This window comes from Micropterus salmoides, unplaced genomic scaffold (genome assembly GCF_014851395.1).
Source record: "Micropterus salmoides isolate LMB-PRFRI ecotype aquatic unplaced genomic scaffold, ASM1485139v1 Ms_hic_scaffold_11, whole genome shotgun sequence".
Taxonomy (NCBI): Eukaryota; Metazoa; Chordata; class Actinopteri; order Centrarchiformes; family Centrarchidae; genus Micropterus; species Micropterus salmoides.
The window spans coordinates 20337705-20350245 of record NW_024040152.1 but is presented as its reverse complement, the minus strand read 5'-3'; positions in this window follow the sequence as shown (position 1 = coordinate 20350245).

Here is a 12541-nt window from a genome sequence, read left to right as displayed (position 1 = left end):
CTCTCAGTCACTGCCTTCTGAAACTTTGAAATAGGCCTATAACTGTTTTTCCACTGCAGCTGCTAATTCATACGTTTGAGCAAGAAAAAGGCATTTCCACAAACAACATTGGCACCACTTTACTGTTGCATACACAATACAGTATCATGTCCCTATTTCTTTAACTTTTTATTATCTCCAGCAGGAGGGATCATGCATTTTGTTGTATGTGTGGGTGTGTGTATCTGTCCACAGCTGATCTCTCATACTACTGGACCCATCATTGTAATACCTTTCGTGCACATTATGCTGAAGGTCCTCTCAGAGACAGCACTGGTGAAAATTACTAATGACCTCCTCATTGCATCAGACAAAGGATTTGTCACTGTACTGGTTTTATTAGATCTTAGTGCTGCATTTGATACCATTGACCATCAGATCCTATTACAGAGACTGGAACATTTCATTGGCATTAAAGGAACTGCTCTAAGCTGGTTTAAGTCCTATTTATCAGATTGATTTCAGTTTGTACATGTTAACGGTGAGTCCTCCATGCGCGCCAAAGTTAGTCATGGAGTTCCACAAGGATCTGGGCTCGGACCAATCCTCTTCACTTTATATATGCTTCCTTTAGGCAATATTTTCAGGAAACACTCCATAAACTTTCATCGTTATGCAGATGATACTCAGTAATATCTATCGATCAAGCCAGATGAAGTTCATCAGTTAGCTAAACTTCAAATGTGCCTTCAGGATGTTAAAACCTGGATGACCTGTAATTTTCTAATGTTAAACTCAGATAAAACTGAAGTTTTTGTTCTGAGGCCCAAGCACCTCCGTGATGCATTATCTAAAGATATAGTTTCCCTTGATGGCATCGCCCTGGCCTCCAGCACTACCGTGAGGAATCTTGTAGTTATCTTTGATCAGGACATGTCGTTTAAGTCTCACATTAAGCAAATTTCAAAGACCGCCTTTTTTCACCTACGTAATATTGCGAAAATCAGGAACATCCTGCCTAAAAATGATGCAAAACTAGTCCATGCATTTGTTACTTCTAGGCTGGATTACTGCAATTCCTTATTATCAGGCTGCTCGAAAAAGTCCATTAAGACTCTTCAGCTGATCCAGAATGCTGCAGCACGTGTTCTGACAGGAACCAGGAAAAGAGATCACATTTCACAAATATTTTTTCCAGAGCCTTCTGTTGTGTTGTTGTTGTGTTGATAGGAAGGTGTAGCGTTCATCTCCATCATTGTCTTGAGTTGTGTCTACTATGTAAACTAGGATTTGGCTGAATACATAATGGCTATTTTTTACTGAGCGATGTGCATCCACATGCCCAGCTAATTAACATTTTAAATTAAATATTTAATCAATAGTCAGTGTCAGTCCATTGCTTTCCATCTTGCATTAGTCCAGAGTTGTAACCTTGACAAAGAGACTATAGACAATCATTGTCTTGTTTTGAAATGAGACTGAAAATTAGTCTGGACTTGTCCCCACAGAGGTTGCTGCTGGAAAGAGTTTCATTTCGTGCACGCGCATATGAATGCATATTTATTTAAACACCGATAGTAGCCTATTTCAATCTCGCTTTTGTCAGGCACACAAGACACAAACAAACTTTTTTCAAAATATTCAACTTAACAACAAAAATGCATGATCAGTCAGGCAGATTAGGTCCAAGGTGGGCCCCTTTGTAAAGGGAGAGAATGGCGGGCCCGGGGCAGTCGCACCCGGTGTACCCCCCGACTCGCCTCACTATAGATCTCATCCTTGCTGGACAATTGCCTACTGAACCCACTCCTGTAATTGCAATTACAGTAAGGTAGGCCTATTGCTAAGGCAGTAAAATAACGTAGGCTATTACATACATAATAACATTTCGATAGCCTATTATTAGCCGTTACAATCTCAGTAAAGCACTTCACAATGCATTTTAACCTGAAAATAAGTGGTGTTTTGCATTTTTTATAATTCACCAACACCACAAACATTTTGGCACCAGAAAAAAACAAATCGTGAATCATGAATATGGTTTATGCCTAAATATAATTCTATAGCCTGTGTTTTCTTCTATGATTTACTTTCATGATTCTAGAGGCTGTTGTCAATGCACAATAACCGATCCTGTCACAATAACCGAGTGTCGGGAGATTTAAATAATCAATGAAGTAATGCTGTTGTAGCCTAGCTTGTGCGTAAATACGCACAGCGTCTTTTTTAACACTAGAACCGCCAGGGTTCATTACCTATGACCGCCGACAATTTAGAAAAACGATTGACTATTGCAGTGTTTTATAGGTGGTAATAATGTTGCCTAATGATGTAGGCTAATTCTTACTGTTCTGCTTGTTTTTTCCCGACCCAAAAATTTTAAAGTCCTAACGAAAGTATTTATTCAAAATTCAAAGTAGATTTTAATCAATGGAAAAAAATGTAGGCCTATAATGATCACTTTTACTAAACAAAATACACAGCATTGGAAAACTACATAGCCTACCCTCAGCAGGTCAAAATGCACACGAGGGAGCCGCACGCTCTCTTGAAGGGACCGCAAAACACACCTGTAGGCTATCACAGGGAAAACTGCAGCATTAGTTTTGATGATAATGTAGCCTATCCAAAAGCTATAGGCCCTGAGCATTATTTTCATGGAGTTTTTATGCATGTTTACTACATGCAAGTGGATCGCTCTAAGATAATGACCCGTCAGATGCAGAATCAACCCAGGACACGTTGCTCAGCCCCCACCGTCAGACTCTCCTTCACTCACTGCCTTGAGCAAGTGTAATGCCTGCTGTAGAAAAGGCGTTGCAAATAGCAACATAGAATGATAACGTGAAAATGACTGTATTCTCTATAGGGGTAGGCTACTACATTTTACCTGCTGGCGCTTGTAGGCTTTAGGCTAAATGCCCATTTTTAAAATATGGTTTTATTTTGACATTTTTGAACAATAGAGGGTGCTACATAACACACTTTTAGAAAAAGTCAAAGACTGGGGGACTTGAATATTATATTGAAACAAAGTTAGGGTACATACAATCGAAAAACAGCCTGAAATACCTGAAAGTCACAGCAGCATTTGTCAATAATTGAGGGTTGCCAAAGGTTTTGTTAAATAGCAGGCATCTCCCTACTTGCCACTGTCCACATGCCTCTGTATGTCCATCCCTACAAATGAGATCTGAAGAAAGAACATATATTATTTTCTGAAGTATTATTTTAATTAATATTAGTATAAGGGCAATAGTCTATGTGATCTACAGTGTATTCCTTCCTGTCAGCATCCTGTTTTGTTCTCATAATAAGATTTTATCTGAAATTCTGAAATAGGCCTATGTGGATGCAGAAAATCTATATTAATATGCATACTAAGCTACTTTAATAATCCTGTAGGTGTCATTCACTTATGTAATTTGCTCCTTATTATAATGGCACTAGTGTATCAGTGTTTGGAATTGAATGAACATCAGTGTGATTGTTCAGTCTTAGGCAGACTATTTCCTGTAATAAAGAAGCTTCCACTGTGGTTTAAGGCTTTTCTTGTAGACTACACAATTATCTTCCACTGTTAAATGTTTTAATCTTCTGTTTCTCTAAGTCAGACCCCCAAACAACTTTCTCTGCCCAGCTGGAGTAGCCTGCTTGTCTGTATTGTCTTCAATACATTTCCTGTTGTAACTTCTTTATTTGTTCAATTATGTCAATTTTCACCACAAATGGAGCCCAGCGTGGAGTGGACCACTGGTTTGAACTCTGTTGAAGTGCAGAAACCGGATTATCTAAGGAAAGTTGCTCCCTACAGTTGAGAAGATGTTTTCAGCAGAGCCCTGATCTTTGGTTCATTCCTGGGAAGAGAGAAAAGAATGTGTCCTGATTATTTTGTGGTATTTGAGGGTTTCCTGGTGTGTCTACTCTAACAGGTGGACCAAGAGATTCTGTATGATGTAGAGAGACAAATAATGTGAGAACTGGGTGGGACACAGATCCTTAAATGCTTCCACTAGCAGTGAAATTTACAATATTACATTATGTACTACAATTATGTACTACAATTAGTGGTTTGAAATGGTTTCCCCTGCAAATGGAAGCTTTAGTCTAAAGCAACCAGCTCAAGACATGTTTGGAGACAAAGGAAAGAAGAGATGCAGAAGAGCTGGAAAGCCTAGTAGGTTATATGAAGACAATAAGCAGGGAAAGGGAAAAGATTTAGAACAGAACATTTGACTAGGTGAAATGAAGATAAGAAGGAAATGGATAAAAAAATAAATCACATGAATAAACAACAAACACTTTAAATCCTTCTTTAAAAATGGTACACAAATCAAGGAATCCATTCCGGCTGATCCAGTCCTTGACTCCGCTCCTCCACCTCCTCTGTATGCTCCATTACGGGATCCAGTCCACGAAGAAGACCCAAGAGTGAAGCTGCTGCTGAAAATTTATATCACAGCAACAGACCAAAAAAGGATTAAAGGCCTGCTGCTGGCACTCCGGAGCCAACACTGAGGGTTATGCAACACATTGGTTCTGCCTCCCGATGCCTAGTTATAGAAATGCCAGTGATGAAAGAAGTGTTGTTATTCAGGCAGGGCTGGAATGGGACAAAAAATAAATCCTGGGCATTTGGCCCAGGAGCCCCCCTCCCCCACAAAACATCCTTGCAGTCCCCTTAAATATATATACTGCAATATTCCTCTAAACTACTATAAAGCTATAATAAGTGAAAAGTGCAGTGGATATGTGTACCAGTGCAAGTGGGTCAGTTTACTCATTCACATTATACTGACTCCCTGGTGAGGTGGCCATGGAGTACACACCTTGTTATTCATCTGTAACAGTGAAGATAAATAATTGCACGCATTGTATACTTACAAATTGGAAAAAGCTACAGGGCCCTCTGAACAGTCTCAACAACAATGACATCCTGAGAGGATGTCCAGTCAGTGGCCCGGCCAACTACTACACCTCAAGTTTGGTTGGTGGTCCGGCTGACTCCTGCCCCTGGTGTTGTGTTGGTGGCTTGGCCGACTCCTGACCTTGCTGAGCGGCAGCTAATCCCTGTCTTGACTGTCTAGCCACAGCATCTTCCTGCCCTTGTAAAGCTGCAATTGACTTTAGCCCCTGAACTGCTGCAACATTCACATCACTCCGCTCACCTGTGACAATCCCCTAACTTTGCCGAACTACAGCAGTCCCTGGACTCAGTTTTGTTCCCGCAGCCCACTGTCCCTGCTGCAGCAGCTACCTGCCCTCGCTGAGCTACATCTCCACCCTGACTCTACTGTGCCTCTTCAGCATCTGGGGTCTCATTTATAAACGGTGCGTACGTACAAAACAGGGTTGGAAACATGCGTACGCGACTTCCCAAGCAAAGGATATCATCTATAAACAACAAACTTGACTGGAGAATATGGATCCTTAAGTAAACTCTGAACCATGCATACGCAAATAAAGAGTTGAAATGAGAAACGGCGACTCACATGGCAGAAGGATAAAATGAATAAGCCTACTACTGTGTAAAATAAATCGAAATATTACCTCTGAGTAGTATAGGCTTAAATTGAAATTTATTCTCATAAATAAGGTGAACAGGAGGACCAATTACATTTAAACTGCCATAAATGCCATTTTCAATGCAAATAGGAGAGCATAATTTCATGTATTGTAATCACATGTTCGTTTCCTTATCGAGCCAAACGCTGTGTGCCAGCGTGTGGATGTGATGCGCTGCTTGTAAAAACATGTTATGGAAAAATCTCTATTTTATTGTCATTTACAACAAGTCACAGGCTATTTCTTTTAACTCATTGCCAGCCTCCTTAAGTGTCCTTAATCACTAATCAAGAGGGATGCTCCTTCTTGCAGATTGGTTATAAAGGGGTAGAGCTCCGGTGCCTCCTTTCCTCCGGTGCACAAGTGTTGAATGAAAATGCATTTTTTACCCACCAAACAACATGCTTCAGCTTCACCAAAAGGAAAGTCAGTGACCCACTGAGTTAAATTTCGTTTTTTAGCTTCTCTGTCAGAATTAGCCTCCTTTTCTTCCTATTGGCGTTTGGAGGGTCGGACATTGAGCTCCCTCACATGCGCCACATTTCAAGTCGATTGTGATTTATAAAGGGAACTTGCTTACAAGTGTGCGTACGCACGGCTTTAGAAGTCTGAATATTTTTTGCCATATGCCATTTTTGGCTTTTGGGCTCACGTACACTTTATAAATGAGACCCCTGGTGTCTCTGACCTCACAGGAGTGCCTGTGAGGTCAGACCAGACTACATTGTCGCCAGCCTCAAGACCAGCTTCTCTGTCTGCATTCTCCAGTTTAGCTGTCTGGTCATTGGTCTCCAGCCCAGCTTCCCTGTTGTTGACCTCCAGTCCTCCTGTCCTGTTGCTGGTCCCCAGTCCTGCTACCCAGAGATCTCCGGAGCGGTCTCACCTTCCTTAACGCCCCCCTGTCCGGCCTCCGGAGGGTTTCTCCCAACCTCTGGCCTTGATCAACCTGTTGGGCCAACCTCCTGGTCATCCTCCCGACCTGTTTGGCTTCCGCCTGAGTTTCCCCAGTTGGCCCCAGTGTACATTTCCTTTCACTGTCTTCTGCTCCTCTGTAGCTGTGAGTGTGGCCATCACATCAATGTACAGACCGTCTTGAGGGTTTCCAAATAATCCAAATTTTTTCTTCAAGGCATGTTCAACTGTAGTCCTTGTAGTCCTTTCTGCTTTATAAAAGCACTAAGAGGGGGAGGAACCAAGCCATGCAGAATCTCATAGATAAGACAAGCATCTGTAAATTTAATATGATTGTTCCAGCTCAGTAAATTATGATTGTTTAGACTGTGACAGTGGTGATGAGTATTTGGCTTTCTATCAAGCACCTTGGAAGCCTGGTGGTATACTAACTGCACAGGTTTGAGTGTTGTACAGTACGCTTGTGCCCAACCAGTCAAACAGTATGACAAATATGGCATAATCATATAAAATGTGCTGTTGCTGCCTTAGTAGTTAGACAGTTTCTGATATGGCGAAAGTTTGACAGATTAAACTTAACTGCATTTATTACCTTCTTAATTTGTTTTTTAAATGTAAGATTAGAATCAATTATTACACCAAGATATTTAATTGATCTGAGAAGCAGAATAAGGATTTTTGGCACAACTTCAACTACTTCCATGGTGTATGGAGAAGAGAAAAAGCCGGAGGAGGTCAAAAGTCCAGCACCCTTGCCCTACCTCCTGTCTACCTACCAACCTGCTTGCACTCTTCTTGTGCACTGCACATGAAAATGTGTTTCAGAAAATGTAATTAAAAATAATCTCTGCTCTAAAATAAACTGGGGGAAAAGAAGAAAATTCATGGCACAACATGGATGTACTCAGAGTGGGGGTCACATACATACCCCACATACATACATATAGCCATATTGAACCTAGTATAACTAGTGTAACTGACCACTTCCCTTTCACTTGTACCCATCTATGGTCCCTGTCATATGCCTAATTTTGTCATATACACAAATAACATGATCAGTGGCTGGGTGGATGTGAGTGTGAGGGGGAAGCTGGGAAATTAACTTGCTATGAGGCTGTTTGTGCAGGAGTTCAGCAACACTATTTTACACATTAGATTTTTTATTCAGTTATATCTCTTCTATACGTTAGTTTACAGCCTACTATATTCAATAGCAAGAAAGGCATAACATTCTTCGTCAAATTACCCTTATTACTATGTTATTCTGCCAATAGTAATTATTAATATTAGTATAGTCTACAAGTATGGTCTTTAAACAGCTGAGATTTATTTTGTTGATTGTTTTCTTTGCTACTATACAGGCGAGGGAAAGGTAATCAAAATCAGCTGTGTATATAACCAATGGAAATTAATGTACACTAATACCAATTTGGAAATGACTGCTGGGTTATTTTGTCCAGGAAATTTCATTTTACCATTTATCATCTTCGTAGCTCTATTATAGTACAGAAGGAAGGCACTGGTGTGAGTCAAAGAACATAGAGAAGAATGACAACAAGATCAAGACACTCACAAGATAAATGTAGCCACTTCATATAGGTTATTCAGTTTGGGTAAATTGGCTGCATGTGTGGATGTTTTTCTTTTTCTGCTGTCTTTCTTTTTTTCTTTTGGAAAGCACTTTGTACTCTGGTTTGAATATGTGCTATATAAATGAACTTTTCAACAAAAAACATTTCACCTTTCCATCATTTCAACATGATTAACCCCACAAAAGCATCACAAATGGATCTACAACTTACTGTACAATTTTACCATCTGTCCACTCTACCATATTGAAGGTAGGTGAAGTTAAAAGGCAGAGGCTTATTTCTATACCTGATCAAATTGTAACATGTGAAATTTTTCAATCAGAGATAATAGGGTGGTGATGGTGCAATGGATAAACCATCCACCGTGAACAGACAGAAAGACAGGGTTAGTGCGAGGAATAACCAGGGGCTGGAAACCAAAGATTATTTAAACCTGAGCTTGAGAGGTTGGCACCAGGTTGGGAGCAATGACAATCAAGCGAAGCTGGTGTGGAGAACCGGGGTTGAAATACTTGCAGAGATGAGGTTGATTACTGGCAGGTGTGGAAGACTGGGGAGGTTGCTGACAAGGTGCAGGTGCGGGTCGTTGGCTGGGCTCAGGAGCGGAGGGAGAGAGAGAGAGAAAGCACACACAGGGGAGGAGACACAGGGAGGCAGGCAGAGAACAGAAAAAAACATGGAAAAAGAACCACAGACAAAAAGGGAGAAAAAACAAGGACACTCACCGTCAGCCGGGCTGCCACCACAACATAGTGTGCAAATATGTGATTACTGTGCTATTAAATTCATAAACAATGCTTGTATAGGCCCAATTTTGTACTTATCTTGAGGTAAGAAAGTATTTTTTAATTGATTTTTGTTATAGCATTGCCTGCTTGTAGTTAAACTCATCTAACTTAAAACATATTCTGTCTATATCTTTAATGCACATTGTTAGTGCTAATGTTTAGCTGCAAGCTGTAAGGTAAGCTACTCCAAAAAAAATGTTTAGTTGTATTTGTGTTTTCTTTGAATTTCAGTATGTCTGACACACACAGTAATGTTGAATTGTTTGATTATTATGTTCAAATGTTAGTGACAGACCTGTAGGTTTCTCTGGGCCAGTGAGGCCTGCACCAAATGTTTGTCACCACTGTGATGGTGCAAGACAAAACAAGCACCGGCAATTAATTAAATCACTTATTAATATATAAGATTTTTACTTCCTTTTTGTCAATGTGCATAACCTCACTTAGAAATGTAGCACACGCCTGTTTCTCTGTTGCTTGCTTACTATTCTGCTTCTTATGTGAGGACACCAGGTCAGGATGTAGCCCTGTGTGTACTCCTGAGTATCTTTCAGACTACAGCGACAACACCAGATAACGAAATGCAGTCCACTAACACCACAAAACAACCGTCTCCCAGCAAAACACAGTCGGCAACACAAACTCCACCTAAGGATACAAAACAAATACAACAACGTTTTATGTGCTGAAGCCCATCAGACCAAATGAGATTCAGATGATGTGGGTGAACAGTCAACATCAGAAGGGCTGTGTTACAGAAAGAGTCACGTTAGCTTGCCTGACTTGCCAAGCAGTTGCTAATATTATCCAGTGGAAAGTTTTATTGCTTTCCGCATTTACTTCATCAGTTAACGCGACCCATATTATTATCCTGTGTTCCACCGATGTTATGTCAAATGTTGATTTAGCCTGCAAGAAAGGATGTAATGGTAAAAAGCAAATGTGGAGTGATTTGAAGCTACATTAGCTCAGATCTGACGCTGTTTGCTTTGTCACATTCAATTTAGATTTATTGTGGTTTTACCGATACTCAGGTACATAGCTTCTCCACCTCTCAGTAACTAAAATGACCCACATAATACACAATACTGCAACAAAACGGCGACAACAACACAGAGGAAGACCCATCTACTAACGTTACAGTAAAGTTACTTACTACAGTCTAACCATTATAAAGTGTGACAAGTGTGTCTTATTTATAATTATTAATAATAATAATTCATTCTAGCCCACTAAATATTTCGTTAATGAAACACACATATGTTATGTTTCACTAACGTTAGACATCGGTGATGAACAAATCCTTGTTTCTGTTATTTTCGCCGCCATCTTGACTGTGAGTGAAGTTCAACTCTTCTTTACTTTGGAGAGGAGAGGGAATTAGGGAGGGCTTTTGTTTTGTGTGGTGTGTTACAACAAAATGTTCTAAATACATGATGTTTAAATTTGGACGTTTGGACTCATTGTCCTGTTTGTTGTTTCCTTAGTTTACACAGGATGCTCTGTTACAATACCATTACAGTATTCCACTCACTCACCCATCGTCAATTCAATTCAATTCAATTTTATTTATATAGCGCCAAATCACAACAACAGTTATCTCACAGCGCTTTTCATAAAAGAGCAGGTCTAGACCGTACTCTGTGATGTTATTTACAGAAGCCCAACAACCGTTTATCCTGTGTGCTGGGGCTGGAGCCGATCTCAGTTGGCATTTGGCGAGAGGCGGGGTACACCCTGGACAGATCGCCAGTCCATTGCAGGGCCACACATAGACAGACAACCAATCACACTCACATCCACACCTAAGGACAATTTAGGGTCACCAATCAACCAAGCCTGCATGTCTTTGGAGGGTGGGAGAAAGCCAGGGCACCCGGAGAGAACCCACGCAGACACGAACATGCCAACTCCACACAGAAAAGTCTGGGACCACCAAGGATTGAACCCTGTACCTTCTCACTGTGAGGCCATTATGCTATTCACTGTTCCTCCGTACTGCCCCATTACACTATTCCATGCATCTTAAAGAAAACTGAGACTACTATACTATACAAAAAAACTCCCCCTTCATCCCATTTCTCTTATGCATACACGCTGACACACAGTCTTGCACTCCCTTTTCCCCACCTACATGACCCCAGACACACCTGGTGGAGATCTGCACTTGACAAAGTCTATCAGGTTTTCTGACCACAATGGAAGAAAAGCACCACATCAGACTTTTAACAAAACATTTTAGCAAATACAAGCATAGCATTATTTTATTATAGAAAAATTAACTTTTGGACCTTTAAATTAACCGAATCCACTTATGCAGGTCGACCTTGACTGAAACATTCCCACAATTCACTCGCATGGCTAGTTGAGCACTCTCTGTGCTTTTAGCAGCATAGTATTGATCCACAAATTTATTTCTTTAAGATCATATCAAGCTTCATATCAACTTTAAAACTGATAATGACAGAGGATTAAAAAACACTTTGTGAAAAGGTACAAAGGGATCTAAATGTTTTTTTGTATTTTTATCTTCATGTAAAGAGTGTATGATTTGAAATCAATTTAAAAATAATTTTACATTTGTATCCAAACTATTTCACTAACAAAATTAACAAATGCATCATGGATTTTACCCTCCTGAGCTGAAAATACCATTAATACCATATGATGTAACATCGGATAATAACTGAAACTGGTGCTCAATAAATTTATACTTAATCACAAAAGACTGATGATTACAACTTCCTGAGTGACTGACTGGAAGGCACTTAAAAGGCCTGGTACACACTATTGATTTTTAGTGCAAACAGATTTGTGGCGCTGTTTGCACTATTAAAGGCTGCAAATCAGTCAGTGTGCTACAGTGTTTTTTCCTCTGAAGTGGGTTGTCCTCGATCTGAGAAGTAGAGTAGGGATTTTTGGCACACCTTTACCAACTTTTATGGTGTATGGAGAAGAGAAAAAGCCTGAGGAAACTCCGACACCCTCGTGGCCTTACTCATAATCATCATAAAACACATAACAAAGGTTATTATAATTACATTCCTCACCTCCTCCATCACCATCTGGTACGCTGCTGCCCCTGCCAGGAACAAAGGCAAGCTGCAGTGTATCAATCGCTCTGCAGAGAAGGTGATTGGCTGCAATCTTCCTTGACACTCAAATAATACAAATGTCTCTGAACATGTAAATACAATTTAATTTCATATCATGCACAAACCTGGCACATTGCACATATTTGTTGTTAATTGTTAATCTTTGCTGTTGTATATTTTTATATTGTCAATTTATATATTTATGTTCACAATATTCTCTTCTGTTGCAATATGTCTGCAAAACACAAACCCAGAATAATGCACATGTAAATATCTGCGATGTTGTTCCTACTCTGCAAATAGTTGTATTATTTTTCTCTCTTCTTTTTATTATTCTTATATAACTGTATTTAAATATTTCTACATTTATTAATGTCAACTGTATGTTTGTCTATGTGTAGCACCTTATCACCAAAGCAAATGCCTTGTATGTGTATAACACTACTTTGCAATAAAGCTCCTTCTGATTCTGATAAAACTCTTTCATCTGAAAACCACAGGATATGTAAAAAAGCTCTCTCTACTGGCAAAGTCTATAATAATAACAATACACAGTAACTGTAAAAAGTACATCCTGGTATTGGCTATTTGTTAATCATTACAAGTAGCT